The sequence below is a fragment of the Mustela erminea genome, chromosome 4 (genome assembly GCF_009829155.1).
Source record: "Mustela erminea isolate mMusErm1 chromosome 4, mMusErm1.Pri, whole genome shotgun sequence".
NCBI classification, from domain to species: Eukaryota; Metazoa; Chordata; class Mammalia; order Carnivora; family Mustelidae; genus Mustela; species Mustela erminea.
The window spans coordinates 103,882,705-103,907,161 of NC_045617.1; the positions used below are offsets into that span (position 1 = coordinate 103,882,705).

General features: G+C 35.3%; 3 long non-coding RNA genes across 6 annotated transcripts in view; 2 read left to right on the forward strand and 1 right to left on the reverse strand.

Moving 5' to 3' along the window:
- The window catches only part of LOC116588801, a 43,582-nt gene extending 41,651 nt beyond the window's left edge, over positions 1 to 1,931 (reverse strand). For both annotated transcript variants that reach the window (XR_004285094.1, XR_004285093.1), the window contains exon 1: positions 1,848 to 1,931. This is a non-coding gene — a long non-coding RNA (uncharacterized LOC116588801). The remainder of the gene's footprint in view (positions 1 to 1,847) is intronic.
- LOC116588800 overlaps positions 1 to 24,457 on the forward strand; it is a 318,200-nt gene that overhangs the window by 75,411 nt on the left and 218,332 nt on the right. The gene's annotated exons all lie outside the window — the stretch shown is intronic.
- LOC116588802 lies at positions 3,815 to 22,553 on the forward strand. Its single transcript, XR_004285095.1, has 3 exons — positions 3,815 to 3,850; positions 22,161 to 22,193; positions 22,314 to 22,553. It is a non-coding gene; the product is annotated as an uncharacterized LOC116588802 (long non-coding RNA).

The window sequence follows — 24,457 nt, forward strand, 5'->3', positions numbered from 1 at the left end:
GCGGAAAAGCCCAAAATGGCCATCACTGAAATGAGGAACCACTGAGGATAACTTGCCACTTCTCCACGAAGTCACTTCCACATAGCTTTAAGAACTGCCGTGTGACCCCCAAGCCAATCAGCTGTGAGAAACTGCGAAAAATCCCTAGTTTGCCCACAAATATCTGTCCCAACAAAGACTGGGTGCTCAGACTGTGGGAGTGATCCCACTGAGCCTGCGACATTAATAAAACTGTGTTCTCCCAGCTTTCCATGTGCCACTTGAGTTTCTTGGTTGCCTCAGAACTTCTGCAACATTACCAGTGAGATTTTCTTTTTCACGTATTTCCTTATTTTCTGTTATGGCCTTTTTTTTTAATGGTTAAAGAAGACCCTTTAACATTTCTTGTAAACCAGTTTGGTGGTGGTGAACTCCTTTAGTTTTTGCATTTTTGGAAACTCTTTATTTCTCCTTCAATTCTGAATGATAACCTTGCCAGGTAGAGTATTCTTGGTTGTCAGTTTTTACCTTTTAGCACTTTAAACATAACCTGCCACTTTTTGTTGGCCTAAAAAAATTTTTTAAAAAAAGATTTTATTTATTTATTTGACAGAGAGAGACAGTGAGAGAGGGAACACAAGCAAGGGGAGTGGGACAGGGAGAAGCCAGCTTCTTGCTGAACAGGGAGCACAGTGCAGAACTTGACTCCAGGACCCTGGGATCATGACCTGAGCAGAAGGCAGATGTTTAGCCACCCAGGTGCAGCTTGGTCTGAAAAATTTTGCTGAAAAATCGACTCATAAGCTTATGAGATATCCAGTGGGCATGGCTGTTTTTCATTTGCTGCCTTTAAGGTCCTATTTATCTTTGATTTTATTATTTATCTTTCATTATAATTATAATGTTTTTGTATGGATCTTTTTAGGTGTATCTTGTTTAGGACTCTGTACTTCTTGGAACTGGATATTTGTTTCCTCCCGTCATTAGAAATGTTGGTATGCTTGATGTTGTCCCAGAGGTCCTTTAACCTATCCTCATTTAAAAAATTTTTTTTCTGTTCTTTTAAAAAAATATTTATTTATCTATTTTAGAGAAAGAGAGTGAGCATGTGCATGAATGGGAGGAGTGGCAGAGGGAGAAGGAAAGAATCTCAAGCAGACTCCCCACTGAGCATGGAGCCTCATGCAGGGCTTGATCCCATGACCCTGAGACTGCCCCAAGCCAAAATCAAGAGTTGGATGCCCAAGTGACTGAGCCATCCAGGTTCTAACATCCAATCTGGTGTTGATTCCTTCTAGTGTGTTTTTCATTTCAGCTATTATATTCTTTAGCTCAGATTGTTCTTCTTCTTTCTTTCTTTCTTTTTTTTTTTGAGTTTTTTTTTTTAAAGATTTTTATTTATTTATTGGACAGAGAGATCACAAGTAGGCAGAGAGGCAGGCAGAGAGAGAGGAGGAAGCAGGCTCCCCGCTGAGTAGAGACCCGATGCTGGGCTCGATCCCAGTACCCTGGGATCATGACCTGAGCTGAAGGCAGAGGCTTAACCCACTGAGCCACCCAGGCGCCCCATCTTCTTTTTTTAATTTGTTAAACTCTTGCTGAAATTCTTACTCTGTTCATCTGTTTTGTTCCCAAGTTCAGTGAGCATCTTTTATGACTTACTTTGAACTCTTTATCAGGTAAATTACTTATCTTTTCTAATTAGGGTTTTTTTTTTCTTTTCTTTTCTTTTCTAGGGTTATGTTGTTCTGTCTTAGAACAACAACAATTTATTGTCTTTTTGTAGGGGCTGGAATTCCTAAGTCCTAAGGTATTGGTAGACTATCTTCTCTCTGCAGTCTGTAGCAGAATCCTTTTCCTTTTCCTACCTTCTGGTGGTTTTCTGACAATCTTTGGTGTTCTTGACTTGTAGATGCATCATTCCAGTTCTCCATCTTCCCATAGCATCTTTCTCTTTTATTTGGAACATATTTCACTGTCTCCTAATTTTGTTTGACATTTTGTGTTTATTTCTGTAAGTTAAGTGGAACAGTTCCCTCTTCTAGTATTGAAGCAGTGACCCTGTATAGGAGCATCTGCTGTGTAGACTGCATGTGCCTGGTGGGTTTGGCAGAATGGCTGGAGCTAGAGCAGCTAATGGCCAGGAGGTCTTAGAGTAAGCCATGCCATTGCCTCTTTGGCAGGATGGTAAGAACTGGAGCAGGTAAGGTTGGCTGAGGTAGGGGGTCATAGGTGTGCAACCCTGGGTCTGCCTTGGCAGGGTGACTAAATCACGTGCAGCCAGCTGGGTGCACTCTAAGCCATGACTATTTTGGTAGGACTTCTGGATCAGGTATAGGCCACTTTTTTTCCAGACACATGACACCTAGGCTGACTTTGTAGGCTGGCTGGCTGGCTGGATTGGGCATAGGCTGGTGGAAGTGCTGGGAGGTGGTATCTTAGAACACAACCAATTTCACTGAAGTATGTTACATACTAGTTTTTTGTAGTGTAATGAGTTTTAACTTGTATGAATTCATTTACTGTAAAGAGTGAAATTGCCATTTGCAGTTTTTTATTTGAAAACAGTAGAGTTTCTTTTCTGCCATTCAGTAAACAGAAGAACAAAAAAAGACTAAACTGATAACATTTGAACTCTGTCATTATATATATTATAAGCGTATGTAATTATACATTTTAAAAAGCCATTAAACTGATAATGGGCAGTCCATAATCTTGAAAGGTTAGTCCAAAGAAATGAATTCAATTCATTGAAATGTTAATCATAGCATGGGTTAATGATGTACATGTTTTTATATACTACTAAAAAGGAATGTTACTGTTCAGTGTGTTGTAATAGTCATTTCCAATTTCTGAATTTTATTTTCTTCCTTTGAAAAAGTGATTGCTGAAATCCTCCACACTAGTAATTATCCCTTGCTCAACCTCATTACTGGATGGAATAAAATAAATCATAGACTTGATATCCAAAGGAAAAGTTGGGTTAACCTTCCTCAAGATTCATGTGGTTACATATACATATATATTGTCTCCTGAGTTTGTTTAAGATTGCATTAGAGCACAACTCATGCTTAATGCATTAGAAATTTTGAAGACCATTTAAGACAGGCACATATCAGACAAAGGGTAATTGTTTGCTAAATTTTTATTCTAGTATATTTAATTTAGGAATTTAAAAATGCTGAAATATTATTCTAGACATTGACATTTTAGGAATGAGCATTGCAAAATGAATGCAAATAGTTTCTAGGTTTTCTCTCAGTGAAAGACCTAGATATTCATTCTTGTTTCCATTTAGATTTTTATCCTGCTTTAATTAAAACAAATATTACTTTGAATTTCCTACATTGTGATGTTATTACAAACTCTTCATCAGAGTCACTAAGAAATATCTGCAGACATTTGTGTATTACTTTCCCAGGACTGATGTAACAAAATACCACAATCTAGGTAGCTTAGAACAACAGAAATTTATTGTCTTATTGTAGGGTCTGGAATTCCCAACTCCTAAGGTATTGGTAGACTTCTCTCTGCAATCTGTAGTGGAATCCTTTCTTTCCTGTTCTTACCTTCTGGTGGTTTTCTGACAATCTTTGGTGTTCTTGACTTGTAGATGCATCATTCCAGTTCTCCATCTTCCCGTGGCATCCTTCCCACACCTCTATCTTTTCACATAGTCTTCTTTCTTTCTTTTTTAAGATCTCTAGTGATGTGGAATTGGGCCCACATTACTCCATTATGACCTCATCTTAACTTATTACATCTGTAATGATCCTGTTAAAGAAAGTTTGTAACATTGTGAAGGGGTTAGGATTTCAGCATATGAATTTTGAGGGGGACACAGTTCAACCCATAACAATCTTCTGTTCAGGTAAAAGTGTGAGTATGTATCTTATTTCCAGATGAACTTATTCCAGGATGGTAATGGCAGCTGGCAATGATTAGTGCAGAAGCACCTCTTCTCTGGTGAGAAATGGCAGTCACTACAAATATATCAAACCTTGAGCTGTTTCTTCATGCTATCAAGAAGCAGACATCATTGTGTGTCTAATATTGTTATTCTGTAATAATTCCTCATTCGGTTTTCCATCCAGAAGTGGTCAACTTCAGAGTCTGAACTCGCTGAGAAGACACTTGCTACTGGCTAAGTGTAACCTATAATTACTTAAAAACTTGGGTTTTTTTCTAGATATAAAATGTTAGCATTTATTATTAAAGATAATATACAAGCCTTTAGAATCTCCTCTGATTGTATTGTAGAAGAATGTTTTAGTTATTAGGAGCATCCATTAGATTTATAAAATTAGAAACACTGGTTTTCTTATGTAGCCTATAATCACCAAAATGGGCTCAACCAGTGTCTGGAAGACCCAGTTTATTTGGTTCATGGTTTGACTTTCCTGCTCATTATTAGTAATGAGAAATTTTGTAATTTTACTGCTTTACCTCTGGATTGGTTGTAGTGCAGTAATACTGATCTAAGATAAAATCACAAAAATTTTAACATGAGATAAAACACATTCAAGTATACATTTAGCATTTGTTGGCTCACAAGTAGTCTCAGTAGATTTCAAAAAATATGTATCATACAGATCATCATCTGTTATCCTAAAACAATCTGATTAGAAATTAGCAATAAAAGGAAAATGGCATAAAACAGTACATGTGTTTAAAAACTAAAAAACATATATATTCTCAAGTAACTCCTAGGTTAAAAAGTTTTTTTAGAATGGAGCAGTAATAAAAGTAGATATCAAAGCTTGTAAGATACAGATAATGTGGTATTCAGAGAAAGAATTTATGATTCTTTCTCTGAATACCAGTGAATCTCTGAATACCAGTGAATCTCTGAATAGTAAGTAAGTTTGTTAAATAATATTTTATAGGTTTCATGTTGACTGTTTTCTACTTCTTAACATTTTGGAAGAGGTGTTATTTATCTAGGCTGTACTTTTCAATAGACAAGAAGTTGGATTGTCTTTTTTAGTCTTTGTTCATTTGAGTCATGACTGAATCCACTTCTCAGATTTATACTTGGAGGTGAATTTGAGAAAAAAACATACTCATTCTTCCATTTGAGGGCAAACTGATTAATTTTTCCTGTGCTTTGTGGAGATTCTTTCCAGATGTTTGTTTTAAGTTGTCTGTGAGTTCTAACTTTTAGATGATGGTAGGTTTTCATCTTTTCCTCTGTGTTTATAAGTACTTTAGTGAAAAATTAGCAGAGGCAGCATTAGGGGATGTTAACAGATGCCATTTTAATTAAAAAAAATCCTGGTTGTTCCAATGTTTTTGAAGAGATGAAGTTATGAGCAAGGTAAATTAGGAATTTACCTGTGCTATACTTTGATCAGATTCAGACAGAATTCAGGCAGATGTCAGGTTAGTTGATAATCACTGCTTTACTTGCCTCTGTGCTGGCTTTGTAATTTGCTCATAGAAGGAACCCTCCTTATTCTTTGTGTGCCTGAGTGACATGTACTTCAACAGTATAATTTGCTTCTTCACTTTACTTGAAACAAACATCCTTTATTTGCTTCCATTCCTAGGTTTGCAGATTTCTTAACAGGTTTGTTCACTAGGAGTTCCAGTTGGCTCTAAGACAACTTCAAATAACATTTTAAATAAAAGGTGAGAGTTTAACCCAGGGGCTTCCATTTTAAAAATGAATTTAGATACAGATTAATAAACTCTCTCACAGACTTTTGAATCAGAGTGTTGGGATTGGGATTTTGGCATCTATAGTTTTAAAAAGTAGTTTTAGTCCATGCCCAGGTTGAAAAAGATCACTAATTTGTTATGTACAGATTAACTAATATGGTGGGTAGATTCCAGCTTATTATCTGGCTTGATTTCTCAAACGTGTATCATTGCAGTATAATTAAAGTTAGGGGTTGGACAGGACTTGGAACAAGTCTCATTCTGCCTCTTTGCATCTTGGACAAGTCACTTAGTCTCTCTGAGCTTCCGTTTTCTCATTTGGAAAATGGGGATGATGTCATTTATGACAAAGGATTTGTTTAATGGGTTACAATCTTGTTGTTTAAGAGTCTTGGATGGATCCTCAATGCTAAATATAATAGGTGACAAGATCGCAAATATTCTAAAGAGAATGACTTGCTAAGTAGTGGCCAAAACCACAAAGACACAAGGGCCACATATAAAAAGAAAATCTGCAGGCTAGACTGATCAGAATAAAAGATTTATTTGAAGGGGTTTGTTACCTTCAAAGGCATGATCCTGACTTCCTGTTTCATTATATCTCATATAAGTTCCCCCTGATGCGGTGGCCTTATATCCTGACAGGCGGTTTTAAATGGTTCTCTCTTACCTCCTGCATGTCAGTCCTGGTTATTAGGAGGCTGTTTGTAAAATAGAAGCTTGTCTCCACTGTAACACACCAACAGGGATGGAAATGTGAAGAACAGATTGAAAGACCACAGTAAGGAGGGAAAAAAGACTATTTTTCGGTTGTACCCTACTGAATAAGCTTATTTAACACTTGTTATATATATTTAACTCCTATGACTCACTCTACTGATCTGACTACATCTATTATAATATCTCGTTTGAGTACTCTCTGTCCTATCAGCCAAAGTCTAGCGTTTTCTTCTTAAGGCTTCCAGAGAACGCTGAGATCTTTTTTAGTTGAGTAGGATACGGGAGGACTCTGTCTTCTACGCATTGAATGGAGAGAGATTTGGAGTCTGGCATCCCTTGTTGTCTTTGTTTCTCAAGGTTGGTGTGCTGCTGCCTGGCACCAAGATTATAGATGTTTTTTAAACTTTGGGCTCTGTGCTTAGTCATTATTTTCCAGAGCCCTGACTTCTCCTAATGTGTGCAAGTGGCCTATATAATGTCTGATACATGATAGTAACTAGTAACTTCTTGAGCCACATTTATTGGACTATGATGCACATAGAGCGGGTAATTATATCTGTTGATAGCATGGGACATGTAACTGAAGGGTTTAGAGTTTGTCCTACAGTGGGGGCTCTTAATCTTCTCATCTGGTTGATGCAGTTGGCATTGCTCACTGATACAAGTTCTCTGGGACTAGTTAAATAGACGTGGCTATTTGTTCACAGACTTCTGATGTTGGAGTAACCAAGGTCCCATGCTCCATCTCAGTCTTACTTACTTACTTATATATATATTTAGCTCTCTTGCTTGCTTCCTTCCTTCCTTTCTTTTCACTATGCACTCTTCTTGGGTCATCTTATGTGTTTTTATAGTTTTCAGTACCGTTTCTAGGTAAATAACTCAAATTCTTATTATCCAGCTCAGTTCATAGTTCCATGCTCCTGATGTTCACATTACACTACCTGAATTTTTCATATTTTATGCAAGTATCTCACATATAATGCACTTAAGACTGAACCCCTGAGTGCCATCTCTCAAGGATGTTCTACTTCCATGTAGTAATTGGTACTATCTCCCTTCCCAGGTTTCACAAAAGAAAATACCCTTATAAAAAGCAACAAACAAACCAACCATCATCTCCTGCCTATAATGCTCATCTTATTTCCTTCCTTGGCTACCTCCATCCATTTTTCACATAGCAATTGGAGTGATCTCTACAAAAGAAAAAAAGATGAACTATTCTGGCTTCAAACTTGTTAATGACTTCCAGTGGTACATAAAAATAAAACCAAGTAGCTTGACAGTGGCCTTAAGGCCATGCATGATTTGATCTCTGAGTATTGATTCAAATTCTCTCTTCATTCTTTCCCCTTGTGCATTTTCTTCAACTATTCTGTCCACCATGCAGACTCTAAGATACTAAGCTTATTTCCACCTCAAAGCCTTTGCACTTGATTTACTTTCTGTCTGCGTCACTCTTCCCTAATACCTGGAGCCCCTGCCTCCCCATTTCCTGCATAGTTCACCAGTCTAACAACGATGTTTAAATGTCCCTTCTTCATGGAGGCCTTCTCTTGTACCATCCTATTATTCCCTCTTATCATATCTCCTCCTTTCTTTTTAGAAGTTATTGCCCTTTTAAAATTATGTGTGTTTGCTTCTTTAGTGCTGATGTCCCGTGTTAGATAAGTGACTTCCATACTGATGTGACCTTGTCTGTTTTGTTCACTGTTGAAGCAGAATGTGAACCAGCACTTGGCATAACCTGCTAAGCAGAGGAGTCAGCGAAAAGACTGTGCATGGAGGCAGGAGCAGGAGATGCAGTTTTTTTCTTTGCTTGTGAGAGTGAAGGGAATGAAGCCGAAGATGTTAGTGTGTCTCTATGGTTTCTGGATACATCTTTCTCTCCTTTCAACTTGTTGCTAACTTTCTTTTTTTCTATGAAAAGGAATCTCTACAATTTGCTGTTTCTCTTTCTGATAGTTCTATCCATCGCCACTGCTGTCATTTCTGTTTGCCTTTCTATTCATCCTCTTCTTTCAACTTGGATAAGATGTTCTTGCTGAGCCACAGAAATAGAAAGTATAATGAAAACTGTGTAGTATTGTTTTATGCTGATGAAATGGGAAAGAGGTAAAGGTAAAGTAATTAAAGCCCAGAGTGGTGATTCTTAAACTTTAATATCTAAATTCCACAGAGACTGTTAACAAATGTCTAGTCCTAGACTCTTTCTTTAAGGTATTGATTCAGTAGATTGAGGTCAGGGTCCCGGAATTTGAATTTGTGACAAGGTCACCTGGAATGGTATAGTATGGTGAGATTTGTGGGAGATGAGAACGGAAATCATTCCAGAGATGAAATTTGCATGTTTTATTTTCTTCAGTGAGAAAAGTGCTTCTGTGTCACAGTGAAGTTGGGAATTTACAATCCTGCTGGTTTCATGGAGCACTGTCTCCTTGAAGAGGGTAGGTGGAGGACATTTTGTAGCCACACAAAGGGAGAAGCACTGACTATTCTGGGAGAAAGGAGTTTCTAGACCTAGAATGAAGCACTGCTCATCTGAGAAACTAGGGAAAGTGAGGCTTTGGAACTCTGAGGTGGAAGATGTCAGAGGGTGTCTGGATCTAGGACTTTGGGAATGGGCTTGGACCCCCAGATATGTCTGGGAAGTAAACTGAAAGGCTAACACTGGTAGTATAGCACCTTGTGCTTTAGTCTGGTAAGGTGAGAGGGCTCAGTTTCTGAGATGACACTGGATATGCGCCGGTGAGCTCTGCATCAGCACCAACACTGACTCCAGAGCAGGGGACACAATTTTGCCATTTTGTGCTTGGCTCAGTCTTCAGGAACAGCTTTATGGTATGGCAGGATCTCACCTCCACAGAGCTTATGTTTTTCATTGCAGTTGCTATTGCTGCTGGCCCATACCAATTAGAGGACAAAACTGAACAAACTGTAACAGCAGGGGCTTGGGCAGTACCCTTAAAGATGCTTCACTGTGAGGATGGCCAACATCTTAGCACCTGCAGTTGCCCCATGAGCTGAAGACTATGCTGATTCCATGCTTCAGACAGGGTTTGCTTCAGCTCCTTCCTAACACTTACAACATTCAGTCATGAAGGAGCTTGACTCCAACCCTCTTACCAATACATTTATATGCAATAAGGAACCCCTGGGCTATAATATAGAATGATGGGAGCCATGAAGGGGACACACTAGGCTTCTAAACCTCCTGCTCTTATTAGGTGGGTACCCTCTGAAAATGTGTAGGTTGCATTTTATGCTATGTTGGGGCACCCAAGTTATAGGCAGGCAAGCTCAGCAGTTACATACTTACTATGACTATAATACTGTCTGGTAAACTATGAAATTCTAACTACAAAATACTGTGTATTTCAGAAGTATCTGATGTATCATTGTTCATGTATGGAGGCACGGAATATAACATTGAAGGAAACTGAAAATGACACAGAACAGCTTTGGCCCAATAAGAAGATTCTCTTTATTATACTGTTTCCATTACATCTCTTAGTCGAATACTTCCAGTAATAGGTAATTGAGAACCTTTTGGGATAGTTCACTAATTTGCTTTTAATTTTATTAGAATTTGTTAATATGCTTTAGTATCTGATAATTTACACTTCCCCTGATTATTTTTTTGTTCAAATTAGTCTTGGCTGTTTTCTTCTGGGTCATTTGATCTCTCAGCTAAGCTTCAAAATCATTTGGTGAAGTTCTGAGTTTCTACATTAATTTAGGGAGATTTGAAATCTTTGTAATGTATTTTTCATTCAAGAACATGGTTATGTGTATCCATTTGTTTAAGTCTTATCTACCTCTCCCAATAAAGTCTCATGGATTTCTTTATATAAATTCTGGGAATTTCTTGTTAGTTTTATATATGATTCTGTTAGTGGGATCTTTTTCTATCTTGTTTTTAAATTATTTCCTAAGACTATATGAAAGCTATTGGAATTCAAGTATTTGTATTAAATAATTTATTTTGTGAGTTCTAATAATTTTCCAGTTCATTTTCATATGCTATCTGGATAGAACACCAAAATATTTAAAACTAGTGATCACTTTGTCTTTTTTCAAAAAGTGAAGAGTTTCCAGCTTTGTTGTATTGGTTGGAACTTCTGAAACAATTAAAATAAGGAGTTATCTTTGTAATAAACATACCACCTACTTCTACTTTGTATGTTGTTGCATTGGTTAAAAATATCCTCAGACCACATGGCATCAAGTTTTATCATCCTTGTTTTGAGGTAAATGAATTTGAGATTTTTTTCAGCTGTCTTACTGAGGCTTCTACCTATTTTATCTCTCCTTACAAATTGTTCCGAATTACTTGAATTATTATTATTGTCATTCTTACTGCTACTCACAAAACAGTAAGATGACAGCAGATTAACTTTGGAAAAGAGAACAAACCAACTATAATTCTATTAATCATATATTAACAATTAGAGTTGGAGGGATATTTCTTTCTGTTTTTTATTGAATGCGTATTTGTTTTATTTTTATATATTGTTGAAATTCAGATGTTCTTTAATGTTTAGTATTGATTTAATTTTTATCATTGCAAAAAATTCCTTACAAATACAAAACCTTTTGTGTTATCCAAAGGTATATAATTTGGAAAATTATAACTCATTTAGGTACACAGAAAAGGATAATATACTACAGTGATATTACATTTTTATCTAAAAATTGAGGGATGATTATAGATAGTAACATCTACCTCAGGCTTGATAAAATCACATTGCTTAGGATTAATATTATAAAAGTACTTTAAGGTTTCTTGAATTTATTTTAAAAATGCTTTTCATAAACTTTATATTTTCATAAAATGATCATAGATCATAATTTACAGTAGAAAAATGAATGCATCTATTCTTAAGTTTATGTGAAATGCCTATACAGATTGACATTTTGATTGTTACTTTAAAAATTTTCTGTTTAGGGGCACCTGGGTGGCCCAGATAGTTAAGCGTCTGCCTTCAGCTCAGGTCATGATCTTCAGGTCCTGGGATCAAGCCCATGTCAGGCTCCCAGCTGAGCAGGGAGTCTGCTTCTCCTTCTCCCTCTGCCTCTCCACCTGCTTGTGCTCTGTCTGTCTCTGTCTTTCTCTCTTTCAAATGAATAAATGAAATCTTAAAAAAAAAAAAACCCTTTGTATTTGTATGTCATTGTTTTAGGTCACAGGTTATATGTTGGTTGAAGTGTTTATTTGTAAATATACATATTATAGGATAATGCAGTATGTACAGTAATGATGTTTCAAGCACAGTTGAATGAAGAAATCCACTTTAAAACTCAAGAGACGGGGAGAGACTGGGATTTTTCTTCCTTTCATGACAGACGCATTCATCCTGTCTGACATTCCCCCAGTTCCTGAAATGTCTCCAGGCTAGCAGTACAGCATATACAGACTTCAACCTTGAATGGGAGAACACAGATTATATCAGTTTTGATGTAGTGGTATGAGTTCACGAATAAGGAAGATAAGGGATGTTTTTATGGTACTGAAAGATCATTATCTGTTTATTTTAACCACATGTACCTATTTCCAGATATTTTTCTGTGATGGATATTCAGTTCCCACTTATAATTTTTCCTTACTCTTCCTTTTCATTTGTCTTGTCTATAAAGTTTAGATAAATCTGTCAAGGTGGGGCTGACTTTATGTTTTATGTTGGTTCTGATGTATGCTTGCGTTTGTGATCATTGTGATTACTATTATTGCCACCATATAATTTTAGTAGTAGATATTCCTTGCTCTGTAAAACTAATTATTTTTATACCAGTTCTGCCTAGGAAGTTGGATTATAACCCTCAGAACACACTTGAATAGTACGATTGCATGCCTATCCTGAAAATAAATAGTATCTATATAGGGAAGAAATGGTCGTAGTACACAGAAAGCATGAATTTTAAGGGTGTTCAGCTGTTCATGGAAAGCAAGGATGCTTTCTCTTTCTCCTCATCTCTGGTTGAGAGCCTAAAGAAATTTTTTTTTTTATAATAAAGGCTTCATTTATGTTAGTTTAAGGTAATAATTTATATAAAAATCATTTCCTGTGCCATCATATGACTGTGATTAAAATAATATTTTTTGATCACCCCTGTGGATTATGAACCAAAGGTATTGTACTATGCCCTGCAAACATCCCCCAAAATGTACTGGCATCCAAATTCTTGAGAAACTCTGTAATAGTGGTTTCAAACACACTAGGCACTATCTTATATATAATGCGATAAGTCTGTACCAGAGGGAAAGGACTCTAAAATAGTAATATAAGGTTTAATATAAGGTAAATTCTCACTAAATATTTTTTATAATATAGTCTTCATCTTTAGATTTGAGGAGCTGCTTTTCTTTTTTTCTTTTTTAAAATTTTATTTTATTTATTCATTTGAGAGAGAGAGAACACAAGCAGAGGATGGGGTAGAGGGATAGGAAGAAGTGGACTCCCTGCTGAGCAGGGAGCCTGATATGGGGATCAATCCTGGGACCCTAAGATTATGACCTGAGCCAAAGGCAGACACTTAACTGACTGAGCTATCCAGGCACCCTGATGAGCTCCTTTTTATTAAAGAGAGAAATTACTTTAATGCTTAAAAATACCTGTAATTTATTGATTTCTTACTTTGTGCTCAGTACTTTACATAAAATTTTTTACTTTTTTCTCTTATATCAGCTAATGCATACTTACTGTAATCATCAAAATTTTTGTGGAAGTATAATGAAGATCACAAAATCACCAATAACTTCATCATTCAAAGATAGTCATGATAAATATTTTGGCTGGATATTTAAATTGCTTTTTCAATGTATTTTCTATACATATATTGATAATTTTAATGAAATTAGTATTCTGTAAATGGAACTGTATTCTGTTTTTCACTGAATCAGTTAGTCATTTGCTTATTAATTTACTGAGTATTTATTAAAAATCATCATGGGTTTAGGTATTCTTCTACTACATATTTAATAGCTGCATGGTATTCCATTTTCTGGAAGCATGTGAAACAATCAAGTACAGTTGGTCATTTTTGGTGATTACACTTTGGACCACAATAAATCTTGCTGGGTGTTTTTCTGAAATTGGAATTTCTGTTGAAGTGTGCACATAATTTTAGAGGTAATAGCATATGTTGCCCTAAAAGCTCTCTAGGAAAGTTGTGTTACCTTGTGTTACATGAAATAGTGTATGAAAGTGTCCATTTCCCACTACTCTAGTCAACATTGCCAATAAAAAAAAAATTGCCCGTGTGTGTGTGTGTGGATATATAAAAGCATGGCTGATCATTTCTATTTTTTCATGTTTCATGCATTAATTTAAATTTTCTTTTAGTGATTTAATTGATCATATTTTGTGCCTATTTTTTTTAATTGAGTTATTCTTCACACTACTGTGAGAAATTTCCTTTTACATTAAGAATGATAGCCCTATAGCTATCTTATACCAGGCTTAATTTTTTTCCATTTATATGCTTTTGGCTTTTGATATTTATGTGTACAAGTTAATTTTTGCAAGCAAAATCTATTATCATTTTTAATTATGTTTTCTGCCTTTGTATTTATGCTTAAAAAGTTTTTCTTATCATGAAACGAGAATAACAACTAATATTTTCTTCTAGTACTTTTTTATTTCATTGTTGTACATTTTTTTTTTAATATACTGGAAATTGATTTTGGTGTATGTAGTAAAATTTGTTTTGAGTCCATGGCATTACTGAAGAATACATTTCTGTTGACTTCATGAATGCTAACAGGATTAAGTATAGACCTCTGGGTTCAACTTTTTTCACCCAAAGTTTTGTAGACATTGCTCCATTGTGTCTCACTCTTTAATGAAGATGGCTTGATTCTCCTTTTTTTGAAACGTTGTATATGAAATCTAGTTTTTTTTTCCTCATTTGGTATATATGAATCATTATTTATTCTTAAAAGTGAAAAATTTACCAAGGTGTGTTCAGAAGTTGGCCTTTATTCATTGTTTTTGCTTTAATTATGATGATTTCTTTTAAATATGTAGATTTATATGTGTTTTCTGTAAGTTTAGGGAAGTTTTCTTGTATTACAACTTTTTGTACTATTTTGCTTTCATTTGTTCTTTTCCCATCTGTAGTAATTCTATTTATATGTACTGATGAGTCACTTTCCTATATATCTACTATTTTCTCTTACGATTTTTTTTTTATCTCTTCACTATTCTTTCTGCACTGTAGGTAAAATTCTAAAGCTTTTTCCAATTAGATACTGCATTGTTGGTTCTGATCTTTAGTGCTTCTAAGACATTTACTTTAAATTCAATGACTGTGATTTTTGTGTTCTTAAAATCTTTATCTCATCCAGCTCTTCTGCCTTTCAGAAAAATAGCCTTTCAGTTTAGACTGTTTTTCCCCCTGATCAATTAATCTTTAGCTTCCTCTCTTTTTGAAGTCATTTACATTTTAAAAAAATTGAGGTCATACATAAAAAATGTATGACATACACATACTTCGGTTTTCTGTGACATGCTCATCTTTTTATTGTATACTACCAAACATTTTTATTTGTTCCACCATTTCCCCCCTTGTCTTTTAAAAGGAGAGGTATATCCAGGGCCAACATACACTCCAAATGTCAATAATAATACAATGTGTGTGGCATTGATATCTCACTTTTATACCAAGGAAAAGATGCACTTAATCTGAGACGTAGAGAATATAGAGAAATTGAGGTTTGTCCTTTTTTTTTTTTTTTTAAAGATTTTATTTATTTGAGAGAGAGTGTGTGTGAGAGAGAGAGCAAGAGCAGAGGGGTGAGGAAGAAGCAGGCTCCCCACTGAGCAGGGACCCTGACACAGGGCTCCATCCCAGGAGGTGATGACCCAAGCCGAAGGCAGATGCTTAACCAACTGAGCCACCCACGTGCCTTTGAGGTTTGTTTTTCCTTCATTGACTATCCATTTTGGTATGTTCTGGAATGAAATTAATACCTTCAGATTTTCTAAAGGCTAATGGTTCAGAGTGTACAGATCCCAACGCTGGATGAAGGATAACATTATACAGTATTATAGTAAGTGCATGAGTGTGGTGTAAACTTAGTACCACCATGGCATGTATTTTAGAAAGGGATACACTTGCATATGTGAGACCTAACTCCTAAGTTTTTTTTTTTTTTTTTTTTAGATTTTTTATTTATTTATTTGTCAGAGAGAGAGCGAGAGCGAGCATAGGCAGACAGAGTGGAAGGCAGAGTCAGAGGGAGAAGCAGGCTCCCTGCGGAGGGCAAGGAGCCGGATGTGGGACTTGATCCCAGGACGCTGGGATCATGACCTGAGCTGCTTAACCAACTGAGCCACCCAGGCGTCCCCTAACTCCTAAGTTTTAATGAGATTACCTAATACTTTTAGTGGCTTACTACTATTTGTCTTCCAATGTAATTATTCTATTGAGATATATATATGTAATTATATTGTTATATAACATAAATATGTTCTCCCACTCCCACTGTTGTTTCCTAGGCTTTTCATCTTCTCCTATCTTGAAGTATATGTTCTGATTTGGGTGTTTTACTTTGTATTGTAGGAGTCAGGTACTCTCTGCCTAGGAGGTTTTAAGGTTTTTTTCCTTCATTTTTGAAAATTTGAATCATTCATAAAAAAATTGATAACTGTACTAGGATGTGGTTAAATCTATGTCAAACATTTACGGGATTTGCTGAGCTCTTTTAATTAGGAGACTCTGGTTTTTCTTCAATTCAGAGAAATTCCATTTTTTCTTCTTCTGAAACCACTTATCCTTTGTGATCTGCGCTGAAGACCCTTAACTTCTCTCTGAAGATATTTGTTTTTAGATATCTGTCCTTCTGGGAGCCTAATTAGTGGCCCAAGAGATTAAGAAAAAGGGGGTTTCATCTTTTTCTTAAATTCATGTACTGAATTCTTAACTTGAAAATCATGGTGGTTATGTCTTTTGTCATGTTGAATTTCAGTCTTCTTATGTCTTGTTCTTTTTTCCTCTGGCAGTGCTATTTCACAAAGTTGCACATGTCTGTTTGGTCTCTCTCTGGCTGCTGGTATGTGTTATGGGCAATGGGTGGGTAGTGGGGAGGAAGGCAGCAGCTGCTCTGCTAGGGTTTGCAGTTAGTAGTTGCACTGGCCTCAAGAAGGGAGGGAAGCAGGAACTTCCAGCTTCCTAGAATTTTACACAGTCCTAGCGTTGGACATTAGTATTGTAGATTTTATTATAGGAATCACAGACCACTTCTTAATCAGAATAATTCTGTATTTTTTTACTTAACAAGAACAACCAAGTAAATCTGTTAATGTTTTCCTTCTCTTTACTAGGATTGTTTTGCAGTATTTTGTCACCTAAAATTTATTTGAAATAATGTTAGAGCATAATGACTTTATAAACACTGACAGGTACTATTTTTGGTAGTGCAACTTTATAGCATAATTCCATATTACCTGCTGTTGATCAAATATTGATTTGTTTAAATTAATGAAGCATGAAGAAAAATACATATTTTACTTAATATTTTTATCATCTTAATTTCCATATTTTGCTCTCTGTGCTCTATGGCTGAGTGTCAGAAGAATTACTATTCCCTGAAAAAAAGGAAACAGGCTTATTCCAGAGGCATTTTCATGGCACCTTAATAAACTAGCTAGGAAAGGCACCTAAGAGAGCAGTAAATCAGCACCCTCGGTTCTGTCTTCTTTCATTACACATTACTTCCAGAGGATGATGAGGCCATATTTTTACCTAAAATAGGCCTTCCATATGAATGTTTGAAGAAATATGTATGTTTTTCTTGTTGGAAACTTTAGGAACAGGTTTCAACTTCTTACACCTAAAAATATAATTCTTATGCATATTTTGACTACTTGGGAGGTGAGTACATACAACTGGCCAACATAGGTCTCTTTTTCTCTCCTTATTCTTTCTCTTCCTCCTACTAGCTTATATGTGTTTAATATCAATTCAGTTTATATACATTGAGTACTTCATATCTCATAAACATCGTGGGTTTTGGGGATACTGAAATAAATACAGCATTGTCTTATCATGCATATATAATTTGTAAACACACAGCATATAATTCTGATTAAAATATTTGGTATACTTATCAGGACACATTGTTTTTAGACTGAAAATAACAGATAAAACTGTAATTTTCATGGAGTTATAGAAGTAACATGATTTTATATTTGGACCTTGTGCAGGTAAAGTATGTAGAACTCTATGGGGAAATAGGAATTCTTTTGTCATTTTATCATTTTGTCTTGACACAGCCACAAAAGTCAGTTGTCTCTTTCCATAGCAAGTTAGAAAATATCATAAGTGTTGAAAGGATCATTCACCATGATGCTAGGATGGTTCAATATTTGCAAATCAATCGATATGGTACACCCATTAACAAAGGAAAGATAAAATCATACGAACATCTCTGTAGATGGAGAAAAAGCATTTGACAGAATTTAACACCTGTTCATGACAAAAAAAAATCTCAACAAAGTGGGTTTAGAGGGAACCTGTTTCAGTGTTATAAGGCCCTGTAAGAAAAACCCATAGCTAATACCATAATGGTTAAAAATTGAGACTTTCCTGGAAGATCAGAGATAAGACAAGGATGTCCACTCTTACCCCTTTTATTCAACATAGTACTAGACATCCTAGTCACAGAAATTAGACAAGAAAAAGAAATAATAGGAATCTATATTGGCAAGGCAGAAATTAAACTGTCACTACTTGCAGATGGCATGATACTATACATAGAAACCCTTAAAGACTGCACCATCAAAACTATTAGAAATAATTGATGAATGCAGTAAACTTAGCAGGATATAAAATTAATACCCAGAAATTGGTAGTGTTTCTATACAGTAATAGCAAAATGCAGAAAACAATTCCATCTTTGTTCAGACCAAACAGAATAAAATATCTAGGAATAAACTTCACCAAAGAGGTGAAAGACCTGTACTCTGAAAACTGTAAAACACTGATGAAAGGAATTGAAGGTGACTCAAACAAATGGAAAGATATTTTATGCTCATGGATTGGAAGAATTAATATTGTTAAGATGTCCATACTACTACAAAGCAATCTCTTTCAAAACAATAGCAGCATTTTTCACAGATTTAGAACACATAGTACTATGATGTATAGGGAACCATAGAAGATCCCAAATTGCCAAAGCAGTCTTGAGAAGGAAGAACAAAGCTGGAGGTATCACGTTTTTTGATTTCAAGATATATTACAAAGCTTGTAGTAATCAAAATAGTATGGTAATGGTATAAAAATAGACACATAGGTCAATGGAGAAGAATAGTGATCCCAGAAACAAACAAACATTTATGTGTTCAATTAATCTATGGGAGAGGAGGCAGAATATATAGTTGGGAAAAGACAGTTTCTTAAACAAATGGTGTTGGGAAACCTGGATAGCTATATGCAAAAGAATGAAACTGGACCACTTTCTTATACCATACACAAAAATAAAATGAATCAAAGACCTAACTGTGACACATGAAATTATGAAACTCCTACTACATAGGCAGTAACTTCTTTAACATTGGATGTAGCAGCAGTTTCTAGATATGTCTACTGAGGTAAGGGAAACAAAAGCAAAAGTAAACCATTGGGGCTATATAAAAATAAGAAACTTTTGCACCGTGAAGGAAACCATCAACAAAACAAAAAGGAGTGTTACTGAATGGGAGAAGATATTTGCAAATGATATATTTAGTAAGGAGTTTTATGTATATATAAAATACATAATATATGTATAGTATATATTATATAAATATCTTTAAAATAAATAAATAATTACAACTCAATCCCAGACAAAATAATCTAAAATGGGCAGAAGACATGAACAGACATTTCTCCAAAGAAGACATACAGATGACCGACAGACACATGAAAAGCTGCTCATCATCACTAATCATCAGGAGAATCAAATCAAAACCACAGTACTTCATCCTCTTACACCTGTCAGAGTGGCTAAGTCAAAAAGACAAGAAATAGCAAATGTATTGGTGAGGGTGTGTATTTAAAGGAACCCCCCCATGCATGACTGGTAAGAATGTAGATTGGTATTGCTACTATGGAAAACAGTGTGGAGGGTCCTCAAAAAATTAAAAATAGAACTGTCATTCATAATTCAATAATTCCATTACTCGGTATTTACCCAGTGAAAATGCTAGTTCAAAAAAATGTATGGCCATCTTTACATTAATGTTGCAGCAATATTTATAAGCCAAGCCTGGCCTTTTGAGGGCTTATATCTAACGAAAGGTATCTGGTCATAACACCCAAAATTCTTCATTCTAATAGGAAAAACTCATAACAGGAGAGTTAGGGAGTGGGCTCGAGCCATTTGCATAGACAGAACAACATAGATCTTTGTGTGTGTGTGTGTGTGTGTGTGTGTGTGTGTGTTTGGAGGAAGATGTCTCAGATTAAGGACTGTTATAATATGAGGTATCTTGTATGGATGCTTCCTGTGATCCCATGTGTAGCTGTAGCATGAAGATGGGAAGTGGGAATGTCATTTTCCACTACTATCAGCCATCAGCCAAGGAGCCCAGAATACATGAAGCCTTGAATCCTGTGGCAGGTAACTGGTTTCTAATTGTGGTTGAGGCCAATCATTTAACAGTGTGCTTGTTCAGCCCATTGGAGGGAAAGATAACTGGTTAGACTGGAAATGGATTTGCAAAATATTTTACTTTCAGTATTTATCTTAGACATTTATTTTAAATTTAATTAGTATGATTTTGCCAGGCTTTGTATAACTGCATAATCACAGCCAAAATCATTTTAGATTTGTAAAAAAGATTTCAAGTTTGTTAAATGGGAAAAAAGAATGTAATATAATTTGTTAGAGTAATATAATATATTTTGTTAGAGTAATATATTTTGTTAGAGTTCTTTAAAAGAAACCTCACAAACTATTCATAATAAAATATTTTCCGGAGTTTGGGTGTTAAGTTATTCATTTGAAATATTTCTTCATAAATAAATTGCGTTTTAGCTTAAAGAATAAGATGCTTTTTCTCATTTTAAGGCCAAATAACTGGACTATGTGTGACTTAAGCTAATTATATATTGTTCATTTTATCTAAAAATCAACAGGGATTAAAATATTTGAATCAGAAAAACATAGTTTTTTCTGTATTAGTTTGATGATTGGCAACCAAGTACTCATTTCTATTTACCTTTCCTGCTCTTTATATACTCCCTTGGTTCTTTGTGTAACAGACTGTCATACCTCCCTATTACAGATCTAGAGAGTTGTTAGTCTCTGAACAAGAACATTCAGAAAAGATAGCAGGCATTCTCTTTCTCAAATTTTAAAATAAAGAGCCCAAATATTTCCAGAGTGAATTTTAAGGTTTATGACTCTGAAAATTGCAAGTTAAGAAGCACATTAGCAATTATTTCTGAATTGCACCAAAAATTATGGACCAGTTCAAAACAGATTGTTGACGTTCTAATGTCACCACTGGTGCAACAAAAATCCTTTGCAATAGAGATTTTTATTTATGACTATATCCATGCCCTGTATCTCTTTTCTGCAACATCATTGCTTTTCTCCTTTTTAACAATTTTATTAAAAATAATTCCCTAGGATATAATGTGGCCTGATACTTAGAACAGGTTAACAAAAGTGGAACATTTTATTTTCTACTTCTGATCTTTGCCCAAAGCAGTTTAGTAGCAAGTTCAGTATCTGGGTCTCACCATTACCAAAAAAAAAAAAAAAAAAAAAAAAAAAAAAAAAGTTATTATTTATCCTTGAAGATACTTAATTATCAGTAGAAAAGACTTGATGCTATTTAGTGATCTTCAGATCAAAGGAGTATAAACACACATCATTTTAACAACATGCAAGTATAAAAGCTAAGAAATTATCTTTAGTGTGAGGTTAGTCTCTCCACTCTCCATGATTTTGCTCAAATTGCATGGATAACCTAGATACTGAAGCTGAGATATACATCCCTTTGAGGAAAAGGAAATTATTTCCTTTGCCTTTTGTTTTGTTTTCTGCATAAAAGGAGTTGCACATATTTTGTAGATGAAAGGTTTTATTTATCCAAGGGTTCCTTTGAACGCAAACTATTTTTTTCTGAAGTTATTCAGAAGGTTGTGTATGGGGGAAAAAAAACCCCAAGTCACACAGTAGCTGGAAAAGTAGTCATTGTCAGTAGCACTTAGTTAGAGGACAGTAAAATGGACAAGACATAGACCTTAAAATGGAAATAAAGTGCTTGCTTTGATGAATAGTTATCAGTGGCTTAATTGGGTATTTCGTCATGTGCTGTGATGGGCTGTAGGTTATCATGTTTGTGTGTTTTCTTATTTATTTGAGTCTTCACACAAATGAAAAACTTTTGAGTAAGTGTCTTTTAAAGGGAAATTCAAGTTGGACTTTGAACACTGTCATCAATTGTTTAGCCCATAAATATGTGAAAATACAGGTATTATAAATAATAGTTTGCTCTTGTTTTTGATCTCCCATTTTCTTTCATCTGTTAGCCCTTTGGTGCTGGAACACCCCTGTGATTGCTTCTGCCCCAGCCTCTCACAATCATTCTGCTCTGCCTACTTCTGTTAGTGCTTATATTAGCCAAACAGCATTTAACTACAGTTTTCACGGTCGATTATTAATGAAAGTTTCATTTTATCTGTAGTATTACTTTGCCAACAAAACTGCTGTGAAGTTAATTACCTGGCAGTTTTTTAAAGGATAAAATTGAAAGAAATGGCTTTTGCTGCTAAATTGTCATGCAGACCTACTTTTGTCATTACAGGATAACAACAGATCCCTTTGATAACTAAGCCAGGTAGGTCAGCTGCTCTCTCTTGTTCAAATGGTTGATGAAATATTCACAAAACTGAAATCTAGCAGGGTCTGGAACCTATGGCTTTGCAATTTCGATGACATTTGCTTATGTCCTTTGTAGATTGTTCATGTTCTTTGAACTTGGTTGAAAAAAAATGTTTATATTTCAACCTGCTGAGCTGCTCACATTTAAAAGAGAATAAGTGGCTTCTTCAAATCAAGACACCCAGGGCAGCGGAGACTTGCCTCACGAACAATGGCTGAGAGAGACACCTGGCTGCGGGCGCATCAAGTAGCTGCATTGTTAAGCCTGCTGAATTGTGGAGAATGCGCGTTCAGCAAATCACAGTTCCTAAAAAGTTAATGTACGTATAGGCTAAAGACTCCTATCTGCCTTGACTCATTTAAAAAATTACCCTCCACAAAAATATTGGGGCAGTAGTTTTAAGATATTTTTTTAACGTGTTCATTTTAATCACCTAGCGCTCATCACAAATGTACTCCTTAATCCTCACCACCTTTTTCACCCTTTCTCCGACCCACCTCCCTGGATAACCATCTGTTTGTTCTCTATAGTTGAGTCTGTTTCTTGGTTTGTCTTTCTCTCCTTTTCCCTTTGCTCATTTGACTTGTTTCTTAAATTCTACATGAGTGAAATCATACGGTATTTGTCTTTCTCTGACTAACTTATTTTGCTTAGCATGATACTCTCTAGCTCCATCCATGCTGTTGCAGATGGCAAGATTTCATTATTTTTTACGGCTGAATAATGTTTCATCTTTTATCTATTCATATATGGATAGATATATGGATATATATATATATATATGGATAGATATAGATATGTAACATACCACATGTTCTATATCTATGCATCAATCTACAGACATGGGCTGCTTCCATACATTGGCTATTTTAAATAATGCTGCTGTAAACATAGGGGTGCATATTTCCCTTTGAATTAATGTTCTTGTATTCTTTGGGTAAATACTAGGTAGTGTGATTGCTGGATCATAGGGTAGTTCTATTTTTAACTTTTTGAGGAACCTCCATACTGTTTTCCAGAGTGGATACATCAGTTTTCATTCCTACCACCAGTGCACAAGGGTTCCTTTTTCTCCACATCCCTGCCAATGCTTGTGTTTCCTCTGTTGTTGATTTTAGCCATTCTGACAGGTGTGAGGTGGTATCTCATTGTAGTTTTCATTTTCCTGATGTTAAGTGATAATGAACATTTTTTCATGTGTCTGTTGGTCATCAGTATATCTTCTTTGGAGAAATGTCTGTTCATATCATCAGATCATTTTTAAATTGGATTAATTGGGTTTTGGATATTGAGTTTTATAAGTTCTTTATGTATTTTGGATAATAACCCTTTATCACATATGTCATTTGCAGATATCTTCTCCCATCCTGTAGGTTGTCTTTTAGTTATGTTGGTTGTTTCCTTCACTGTACAGAAGCCTTTTATTTTCATGTAGTTCCAATGGTTTATTTTTGCTTTTGTTTCTCTTGTCTCAGGGGACCTATCTAAAAAAATTCTGCTACAGCCAATGTCAGAGAAATTACTGCCTATGCTTTCTTGTAGGATTTTTTATGATTTCAGGTCTCATATTTAGGTTTTACACCACTTTGCATTATTTTTGTGTATAGTATAAAAAATGGTCCAGTTTCTTTCTTTTACATGTAGCTGTCCAGTTCTCCCAACATCATTTGTTGAAGAGACTTTTTCCCATTGGATATTCTTTCCTGCTTTGTTGGAGATTAATTAATCATATAGTTGTGGGTTTATTTCTGGATATTCTATTTCGTTTTGTTCATCTGTGTATCTATTTTTGTGTCATACTGTTTTGATTATTACAGCCTTGTAATACTTGTAATATAACTTAAAATGTGGAATTGGGATGCTTTGCTTTTCTTCTTAAAGATTGCTTTGGCCATTCTGGGTCTTTTGTGTTTCCATACAAATTTTAGAATTCTTTGTTCTAATTTTGTGAAAAATGCTATTGGTATTTTGATAGGGATTGGATTAAATGTGTAGATTGCTTTGAGTAGCATAGACATTTTTAAGAAAGATTTTATTTGTTTGTCAGAGAGAGAGAGAAATAGGGAGAGAGCACAAGCAGGGGGAGCAGCACACAGAGGGAGAAGCAGACTCCCCACTAGTAAGGAGCCTGATGCAGAACTCAATCCCAGGACCCTAGGATCATGACCTGAGCTGAAGGCAGATGCTTAACCTACTGAGCCAAACAGGTGTCCCTAGTA